Source organism: Gymnoscopelus braueri (assembly GCF_963280865.1).
Source record: "Gymnoscopelus braueri genome assembly, chromosome: 23".
NCBI classification, from domain to species: domain Eukaryota; kingdom Metazoa; phylum Chordata; class Actinopteri; order Myctophiformes; family Myctophidae; genus Gymnoscopelus; species Gymnoscopelus braueri.
The window spans coordinates 11,988,191-11,999,501 of NC_137625.1; positions in this window are offsets into that span (position 1 = coordinate 11,988,191).

Consider the following 11,311-nt stretch of genomic DNA (forward strand, 5'->3'; position numbering starts at 1 on the left):
ACATGCAGAGAAAGGGAAAGGAAAAATCCCATGTTGCAGTCATTAGTGCATTGTCTTTCATCAGTCCAGTACACTCTCCACTGTGCTTTTCAGACCCATAAACCACATTTGCTTTCCTTCGAGGTCGCCTGAGGATCCTCCAATCCACCAGAAGAAAGATTTACTTTTATGACATGCACTTCAAGGTTGCGCTCGGTTGTCGGTTCATGTGTCTTGCGGTATGCAAACAATTATCTCGCTGCGTAATTATCACTGTGTTGGTGGTGGTGACACGGAACATGGATTACAGACAGGAGACAGACAGATGGGGAGGGGGGAATGCTTCGCCACAAACGAAGAGTTAAAGCGTTAATCAACAGCCGCGTGCGATTGCTCAGGAATGTCGGCCTGTGTTGTGTGGGGTTAAACAATGTTCTAATTAACCTACTGGATCGACAGTATGGCAATACGCATACCAGCTGTTTATAGGAAAGAAATTATGCACATGTGCCATTTCAAGGTCAAGCATGATTCTAAAACAAATGCAGCATACAAAATTAAATAAATAAATAAAAACACGATGTCCGTGTCAAAACAGGCTCTGGGGTATTTTCAGTAATAGAAGCCATGCTCACGTTCTGGGATTGCTGCAAAATTTCTGAGGTCATACTCGGCAATGGTAGACGAAGATGCTGCGATGAACACCATCATGCCTAGTTGCGTCAAGCAGAGCATGACAGACCCCATAACTCTGGAAAGAGGAAGAAAATTCTGTTCGCCGTCCTATAAGTATCACTATCATACAGAAAATTAAGCCTATATATTTTTCGCAGCCAGAGATGGATATGCATGCAGTCAAGCAAATACGTTTACATCCCACCTCATGCAATATGGAGAAGGCAATATTGCTGTGACGATTTCACTGTGTGTGCCTGGCTGCCTCTCAGGGCAGTGGGAGAGGAAAGCATTAAAGTCTACATTAGCCGGCAGGCAGGGAGCTACAGTGTGTGCACATCGATTGGATCTGTGGGCGACACAGAGGCCTGTGTCTGTGTCCAGTGGATATTAGAGGGTCGCCGTCTCCTCCAGACTGACCAGTCAATAATACATGGACTCCTGATTTACTCTATGACAATCACTAGCTATGTTCCACTGTACATTATCTACATTTTCCAGTGATTCTCAACCGTTTTCATTTCAGGGACCCCCACTTTGATATGCATTCGGCTGCAGGCCTTCATTTGAAGATATTTCTTATGTCTAGGGACCCCAATCTAGACTGTCAAATCCTCAGTGTTAATTTAACTTTAATTACCTGTGGGAACAGTTTGGTTCCCAACAATCAATTATTTAGCTGGGGACCCCCTGGAAACACCTCAAGGACCCTTGGGGATTTCTGGACCCCACGTTGAGAACCAGTACTACACTACAAAATATTGATACGGCTGCATGGTCTGTAAACAACATCATACCATTTCTTGTGTGCAAGTACATTAATTTACATGACCTTCAAGGTACATGTATACAGTATCTGTTATTACGTTTCTGCTATTCAACTGCCTCATTCCACTTCTATTTTCAAACATGCACCTTATGTATGCATCATGTACCATATATGTATAATCTTGATACCGGTTTTCTGTTTCTTTCTTTTTCTTTCCCCCTTTCTGGAAACTGCAATGATGGGATCTTGAATGAAAGAATTTAACTTTTTTATGTGACAATAAAGTTGAGTTGAGTCGATTTCTATATTGCAAACACGTACAGCAGGCAAAAACTAGAATCAATTCTTACTAATGAACAAATCTGCTACCAATTCCAGTTACTTTAATCCTATTCAAAGCCTGTATATTGAAGTAATAAATGTACATTCCATTATCAACTTGCTGTTACACAGCATACACGGTAATATACTCAGTGTTAATTGAACCTTTACAGGTCAATTTGGGTACATATGTACAGGGTTTAATCAATGCTGTGGTGTTTACTGTATGCGTTATGCTAAACTGTAGTCGTGGACCGTGGTTCTACTCACCTGTGTGGCCTAATCTTAATTTCGCCTCATTTGATAACACCCTGTGTCAGGTAGGAGACAGAGGTACCCTCACACCAAACCACCCTCCTATCTGCCAATGAGAAGGGTGAGCAGTGACTGCATTAGGCCTGGCTCTCCTTATAAAATCACACTTCTTCATGGATGACACTGCCAACATCCAAGTCTCAAACCCAGTAATCACACACACACCATCACACACGCACACACACACACACACACACACACACACACACACACACACACACACACACACACACACACACACACACACACACACACACACACACACACACACACACACACACACACACACACACACACACACACACACAGGCTTTGTGCGCCTCCATTACGCTGACACAGGATGGGATTGAGCCCAGCTATCTCCCCGCATGGTGAGGCATCCTAACAGTGCTGCTGTAAGGGTATATAGGTGATAATCTTCACAGGTCAAAGTTATGTGCTCAGGACTCGTCTGTGCGAGCAGAAATGGAGCCGATGAAAATCTCCAGCTGTTCAAGGTGCTGAGCAGAAAGTCCACATCCAACTAGACTTGATATGTAAAGCTGGACTGTTTATTACCCCCCTAAAAGTACAAGGTCAATGTACTGCGTGTCACTCTGAAAGCAGCTTTGAAAGGCTAGCTAAGCATCTGTGCAAACAGATGCCCTTCCTTCTCCAGCTCTCTGGCCCCTCCCTGCCCCCTTTAACGGAGCATTTTACACCAAGGCTAGGAAACTCCCAGCGGGCGCTGATGTTTCTTATCAACCCTCCCCTCTATCTCGCCCTCTCCCTTGCTTTGCTGACCTGACCTTCCACTGTCCATTTGTCTGTGTGTGTGCGTTTGTGCGTTTGTGCGTGCGTGTGTGCGTGTGTGTGTGTGTGCGTGCGCGTATATGACCCTCAAGGTGACAATAAAAAATGGCAGAGTTATGGCATTGTAGTGCTGGAGATGCAACAGTAGCTTCCCCATACTGGCTGGGGGTTTGCAGGTTTCGGGGTGGGGGGTGGGGGTTAAATTGATCCAGGACGGTGTAGAGTGGAGGGAATCAAAGGAACTGTAGCCTTTTCATGCTCTGTAGAAGAGATTAGAGTTAAAGCTCTGGCTGGTCACATAGAAATAAGAAAATAAATCTCATTGGGCATAAAGGTTGGAGGGGAAAGGAATTAGCAGAGAAAAAAAGGGAATCAAACAAGGCCACTGCGTGAAACCCTTTCTCTCACTCACTTATTCCCCTGTGTATAAATGTGACAATCCAATTAGAGCTCCATTTCAGTCCGCCTCTTCGTTGTGCGTCACACCGGAGAGAGGAGAAAAGAGGGGTAGGGCCAGGACGGCGACATTTCCATTCACTGCGTCTAATACGGACGGGGTCATAAATCATCATTATTATAGGTCCCAGCAGGTGGTCTCCAATTGTCTGTTCCAGCATTTATGAAAAAAAAGATTAGAAAAAGTCAGAAAAAGAAGAAAAATTAGGGGGGGCGTGACACGCTGGGAGTTAAATCAAATAAAGTCTCTCCAGGTTCACCAATTATGGGACCACTGCTCATCCGTCCTCAGTCAGTGGCATATGACTACAGCCTAGGGATGGGCAATATTATCGATATCACGATATATCGCGATATTTTATTTCGCGATACTGTATCGCGATACTGTATACTGTATCGCGATTAAAAAAAAAAAAAAAAAAAAAAAAACTTTTTTTTTTTTTTTTTTTTTTACTTTTTCAGATACAGGCTTTATGAAAAACATTCAAAGAACCTATCACAGATCTGCAGCTACTCAATATGTAGTGTATATATAAACAATATGTAGTTGTGATATATGTATATATCGCAATATATCGCAATATATCGCAATATATTGCAATATATCACAATATATCGCAATATATCGCAATATATTGCAATATCGTGATACGACCCAAGTATCGTGATGCGTATCGCAATATAATCGTATCGTGACCCAAGTATCGTGATACGTATCGTATCGTGAGATTGTTGCCAATACCCATCCCTACTACAGCCTGGGGTGAGGTGCGACGATAGGAATCGTTCAGCGGAGCGTTCCGCAGCACTCGTCGATACCGAGGCAGGTTGACTCAGCCAGGGGTCGCCCAATGAACCAAACAATGTAATGTGGTGGCTGATATAGTGTGTCATTTCAGATGTTCAGATATTGGACTAACACGACGCCCTGGGAAATTTTAACCGACTACAGTGCAGGAGAGAGCGAGGGAGAGAGAGAGCGAGGGAGAGAGAGAGAGAAAGCAAGCAACAGGAAGGTAAGTAAATGTCAGACAATCTCTAAAAGGTTTTTCTTTTTAGCTCCAATGCCCCCTACAAATATTGAAAATACTCGTCTCACCAAGGGCTGCAGAATATTCTGACACGCACACACACACACACACACACACACACACACACACACACACACACACACACACACACACACACACACACACACACACACACACACACACACACACACACACACACACACACACACACACACACACACACAGTACTAAAGAGGCTATGAGACAGATTTGACTTTTTGTCTTTTGCTTGGTTATTGCCACAGCCTGCTGACTGTAAACAGATTAGCTGTCACTGTGCATGAGCAAGCATAGTGAGTGTGTCATCTGTGCAGGCTCGCAGGGATACATGTATGATAACACGTCATACAGCTCTGCAACATTTTACAGAGGATTCCACTGACTGATGGATGGCATCAACCTGAGGCACCAGTGCAGTATTGACCAACCAAATCCTCCACAACCTCCCAACCCCTTGGCAGGACCCCAGTCCCCCTGATAGTAATCTGAAAAAGACTGGTGCCAAAACAGAGTGTATCAAATCACGAAGGCCCACGTAGATAGCTAGCCAGAGATGGATTTCGCAGGTTCATCGAGCCGCTAACACCTCGCTGACTGCATTAAAAATCTTAAGAAATGAACAGAAGTTTGTCAAATGGCCAATATTTCATTTTTTTCCCCTCACAAAGGAACTTAATGGGGTTTGTGTCCTCTATCCATAAGCCACAAGTGCATGCCATTGTGTGACCAACTAGGCCTCCTCATAAAGCTACAGCACGTGCCAAGTCTTAAAAACGTCTCTCAAAAGACGCCTAGAGTTCAAAATCCTCACAGCCATTTCTCTAATAACTTCCTCCGTTGCCCTCGGGAGTTCCTGCTGCTCAAAGAAACTTGTTGAAACAAAGATCTATTCTCCCTCTTATCGCACCATCGTTAATCCTGCATGTCTTCTGCCACGAGTAAACTTGAATTATCTCGGAGAGAGAGAGAGGGGCATTTTCAGTTCCCCCGTCTTATCTATGTTGTTTGTTTAGAGAGGAATCCAATCTGTCTGTGTGTTTGTTTTTTTGGCAGACGCTCACCAGCAGGAGGAGACAACTGATTCACAGAAACACTTTTCTGACAGCCTGTAGGGCCTATCTGTCTCTCCTAGACAGCCTCACTACCTACCAAAAACCCTCTTTCTTATTGTCTCCGCCAGGCCGAAAGGCATGGCGAGAGAGTATGTTTTCGCCCCTGTCCGTCCGTCCGTCCGTGTGTCCGTCCGTCCGTCCGTCCGTCCATGTGTCCTGTCTGTGTGTTAGCACCAAATCTCCGGCACCGTAGGCCCGGTCGCTCCGAAACTGTGCACACACACTCCCTGGATGCCAATTCAGAACCTCTGCCTCAAATTTTTCACATGGGTCTGTTATAGCGCCACCTGGAGGCCGATTTGTTCAAAACCCATTTTTTTACATTACTCCTACAGATTTTATCCAAACGTCATGCAAATCGGTACACAGTATCTCTATAGTCATGTGATCAACACGGATCTGTCCCATTCCCCATATTCCATCCTCATTGGCTAAGGTTGCCTTCCAAAATTTGCAGGATTGGTCCGTTTTGAACAAAATGCCTCAAATCATGAACACAGCTTGTGATTTCCGTGAAATTTCACAAACACATTCCCACTAGGCTGAGGAAGAAATGCCACCTGCCATTTTTCACATCAGCCTCATGGTGGCGCTATAAAAGGCTGATTTGTGTTTTTAACTATAACTGCACCGATCTGCGTGAAACTTTTCACGCACACTCCCTAGAGGCCAAGGAAAAACATCCGCCCTGCATTTTTCACATTTGCCTTTTATAGCGCCACCAAGAGGCCGACTTATGTAAAACCCATTTTTGGATATTAAGCCTTCACATTTTATCCAAATTTCACACAAATCGGTACACATGATCTCTATAGTCATGTGATCAAGATAGGAACTGTTTGATTTTTCATATTTCATCCTGATTGGCTAACAATGACATCTAAAGTTTGCAGAAGTGGCCCGTTTTGAACAAAATGCCACAAATCATGAACGCAGCGTCCGATTAAGGTGACACTTTACAAGCACATTCGCACTAAGTTGAAGAACAAATGCCACCCTTTAACATTGCCCTATTATAGCGCCACCAGGAGGCCGATCTTTTCAAAACTTTTCTTTGTTGTATTACTCCTACAAATGTTGTCCAATCATCATGCAAATCGGTACCCATTATCTCTATAGTCAAGTGATCAAGATGGTTCTGTCCGATTTTTCATATTCCATCCTGATTGGCAAATTCCGAACATTGTTGGCCCACAATAACCTACCTGACCTGGCGGAGACCTGTGCTCCGAGGAGCACTTTTTCTAGTTCGCCTATGCATTACTTCAGTGTTTTCCAAACAATGGGTGGACCCATTTTTGGGTCACGGACCCATTTGTATGGGTCACAAGTAGGCTAAATATATATATTTTAACATTTCCTAATAAAAACTATTATTTCAAACCCTTTTATAGTAGTAGAGTATAGAGTTTTTTCATATTAAAAAAATCTAGCTTTTGGGTCTGTGCTAAAAATGTTTGCACAATTTATCTTACTTAGTATCTTACTAAGTAAGTATCTTACTTCTACTTCTTTTACGTTACTACTACTTGTTTATTTTTACTCATAAAGCTTAGCTGTATCTGTATCTCTCTACTCTTACTCTGTCCTGTGTCTCCTACTGCAGTACTGCTATGATAACTGAATTGCCCTCACACAAACATCTATCTATCTATTCTTCAACCATCACTAACCATGTGCTGCTGGGAGCAAGCGCTGTGTCATCCCTTTTCCAACATTTGATTCTGACCTTTGACCTGGTGAGCGGTGACCTTGTGGAGCCGAGGTATTGGAGATGAGCGCTCAATAGTATCCTGGGAGCAGTGTGTTGATGTGGTCCTGCACAACAAGAAAATATTGACAAAAGCTATTTATGGTACAGTATTTGTAAATAAACCTTTATGGAAAAAACAGACAACATACTGTATGCATATGTTGCAATTGACCGTCTGCTGACACTGTAAGTCGAAAGCAGCCGCAAACAACTGCTTCCAGACTCGCTGATTTGCATATTATTCAAGTTTAATGACCTTGGGATGAATGCTGCAAATTTCAGCGTAGTGTTTTGTTATCCAATGTTTGAGACTGTTTCTAAATTGTCTGCCAATGTTTCAGCTTTGGTTTATCTGCCCAATTTCAAATAAACAATTTCTGAGGCTTGGATTGTCTGCCTGAGGCAGCAACACAACGTAGCTTCACAAATCCCAAACCAAATGTTCTAACTTTAGCCCTTCTAGTAGGGATCTCACTAAATCCAGGCAATAAAAGACTAATAATGATAATATCACATGAGCGATTGCACACGTTCTTCTTATCAAGAGGCCTGCACTGGGCTATGCGTCATGTGTGTGTGTGACACAAAGGTACCATGACATGGAGAGGGAGGAAGTCGCCATCTAAGCAGGTTATTTCAACATGCTTAGATGTCTGCGCCATCAACAAATTCTTCCTGCCTGCAGAGAGGCGACTCCCCCACTGTTTTCAGATCTAATCAAGGATATTAAAAAGAAGAGGGAAAAAAACTGCATCTTTGCCTGGTGTGGACCTGGGAGAAACGATGCATTCCCAGCACCTTCAACCGATGTAAATCCAAATACAGTCCTCTATATAAACAGGAAAAAGAAAACCCATTCTGTTAACTGCCACCTACTACCATTAGTCTTCTGTGACGCATGTGGCAGTAATGTGGCTATTTGTCAGCAGTGGTGTGTCACCATGTAAATCATTGGCACAACACTAGATGAGCAGGGGATGTCGCACCCACCAAGGGTGTGGAGAGAAAGAGAGAGAGAAAGACTGAGAGATGGAGAGATAGAGAAGCTAACAGAGACAGAGATACAGAGCCAGGCAGTAACCATGGTGATACCGCTTTCCTGCCTGTCCAGACTCCAAAACCACCAACCAACCTGAGAGTCTTACCACCAGGCAAGTACAGTGTGTAAGCAAGGTACAGACAGATGCATCCTACCAAACATGGCATGGCAAATTTCTTTAAATTCCCCAATTGCCAAAACAACATAGCGTTAACCACATGAACCCTAGTGTCCCTATTCTGGCGTAGGGCTGGCCCCAAACGTCCAAAGGTCTGAACATTCGCTTGTTATATTGACTTTCGGATCTCAATTAAAAGGTTTGGACGTTTGTTTATTTATTTATTTTAAGGCTCATGACTCGTGAGACTTTTTTTTAAAAGATTTTGTCAGGTATGTGACTCTGTGTCGTTTATGATATCGAGTTACATTTGATAACGTCTGTGTTTGGAGAAAGGAAATATATTTTCTTACCCTTAAATTTGTACCTTTTCACCGTCAGTTGATGCGCCATATCCATATCATATGAATAAAATTGCCCGGCTGATTTGTTTATTTCTGGAACACAGTTCTTATAGAACGCAATCTAAGATTCCTCTATGGGATTTTCAAGAGAAAAAGGGGGGTATAGCGCCCTCTAGTGGCAGTGATGTCAGGCTTTGGTGCTCTATAATGTAAGGTTCTTAGGACATCTAACAGAACCCTAATGATTATTTATAGACATTTAATACAAGAGTCATATTGTTGTTGTTATGTTATATAATTGAAAATGCCAATAAATATATTGTTTAAAAAAAACAAAATGACTTCAGGGCCACCCCTATTTTGGGGTTAACATTCTGTGAAAATAGCAGATCTACAAAATCACAACACATTGCAATGTAATGTGTTGTGAGCTTGTAAATGGCACATGTTTGGCAAAGAAATTTGGTGTAGAGGGAAAAAAGGAATAGATATAGTATAGAGCGCTCTGGGAGTCCAGTCAACGAAGTATATAGAGTTTAAGTAGGTTTGCCCTGACATTTATTCCTACAACCCAGGGCCTTTGTGATTGGCTCGGCGATGTGCATAATAAAGGGCAACGCCAAATCGAGGATGTCCTTTATTACCTCTCTATCTGTAAATCAAGCTTGCACGACTGCAAGTCTGAGTTGGTGCACATCAGTCAAGGAAGGAGATCAGAGAACATTCTGTAAGGCTCGGCTGCCATCTTTAATAAGCCTCTCTCCGCGGGCACAGGGAAAGGACGAACCCAGAGCATTCCGTCTCTTGGAGAAGGAAAATTGGGATGCTGGAAGTAGTCTGTCACATTTCTGCATCCCCTCTTAGATTCACTGGCCCATGCTTCACTGACTTGTTTTAATGGCTTGTGGAGTTCTTCAGTCTCTTCAATTCTGCCCCCCCTCCTCCCCTCCTCTCTGACCCCCCCCCCCCCCCGAATAAACCTCACTCAACTTCTCTGTCTCCCTAAAAGAAAATCAAAGTACAAGGCTGAATTAGATGCAAAGGATGCAGGGAAGAAAACACCTCGATCAACATCCGAGACAGGTTTTGGCCAAATGCCATATACTGTACCTCAGAGGAAAGCGAAAAATAAATTAAAGTGTGTCACTCTGAGGACACGACTCCACAGCAGCAGAGTGTAGCTCAGGGACACGACACAACGTGGACACTGGCCCTGACAATGGAGGCATGTCTCGTCTCGCTTCCCCAGACCCCTGTCTGTGTCTCACTGTAGGCTGTAGTACAGTATGCAGCCCTAAGCCAGTCGTAACACTCTGGACACGTGCGTGCCCTGTTATTCTACGCACGCACACAATGCTCACTTGTAGCGCTTACGTCACCGTGTCTCACAGCAACCCTGCAGACTTGCAAGAAAACTAACCTTTGGGCTTCACGCACACGCACACACACACACACACACACACACACACACACACACACACACACACACACCCCCCCCTCTCTAACTGGACTGGCAGAAGGGTAATACTAGTCCTTATGGGCTGACCAATGCCCAAGCCAGGCGGCGAACACATGGAGCCTGGTATACAAGGCTCCAGCCACCCATAGACAAACAACCTAAAGCGTGTGTGGGGGTTCTGTGGAGAACCGAGCATGGAGACTAATATGCTATCAATTAGACATTGCTCTTTGTAAAGAAATCTGAACAGAAAGGCAGATGGAATGGCCTTTAGATTCTTTATGGATTGTTCTAACAAGATCGGGGTCGGGTTTTAAATAGTTGCATGCCTTGAAATGACAAGATAAGAGCAAATCAGCGGAGACATTGCAGTGTGCAGTGTCAGCGATGCTTGTAAATTACATCAACAGTGACTGGAGGCCATTATGACCCAATACACCGTAGACAGGGATATTGCTCCTAGATAGGCCACGATAAAAATGTATCCAGCCAATATCCAGCCGTCATGTTGTGATTCTCGTTGTAGAACACAAAATGCTTTGCTTTTATCAGCAGATCTCATGTCAGTGCCCTGACACCCGCGGTGCATTACGAGCCACATACAAGTCCCCGATCTCTGCAGTGGCTTGCTGGGAGATCCATTAAAACGTTCCTCTGTACAGCTGCACATTACTAATATATGTAGTCAAGAGCCCACAAAAGGACTGTAAATGTCCTTGGGATAAACGGTGAAAGAGTAGAGGTCTACACCGCTTGCTTTGGAAAACAAAGTGGAGCTCGGTGCATGCCAGAGCCAAATTGGCTACAGATAACAGCCATGGAAACCTGGACTGGCCAGCATGTTGGGTTAGAAAATTGGTACAGGTTTTTGCCCAGCATGAATTAAGGAAGCTGAAAGCTTTCCCTTCCCATCCATTTCTGACTTCAAAGCTGTGAAAGCAGCTCAGTAAATGGATTCTGATTAGGCTAGAGATGCAGAGTCCAGAAATGATAGCCTTTGGACACAGCAGATTTGTCTCCATGGAGGAAAATGTGACAATGGCAATTAGACAGATTCTGTTGCAATGAAGCACAAAATCCACTGAAAGTCTGGCAGATTCACGATGGCA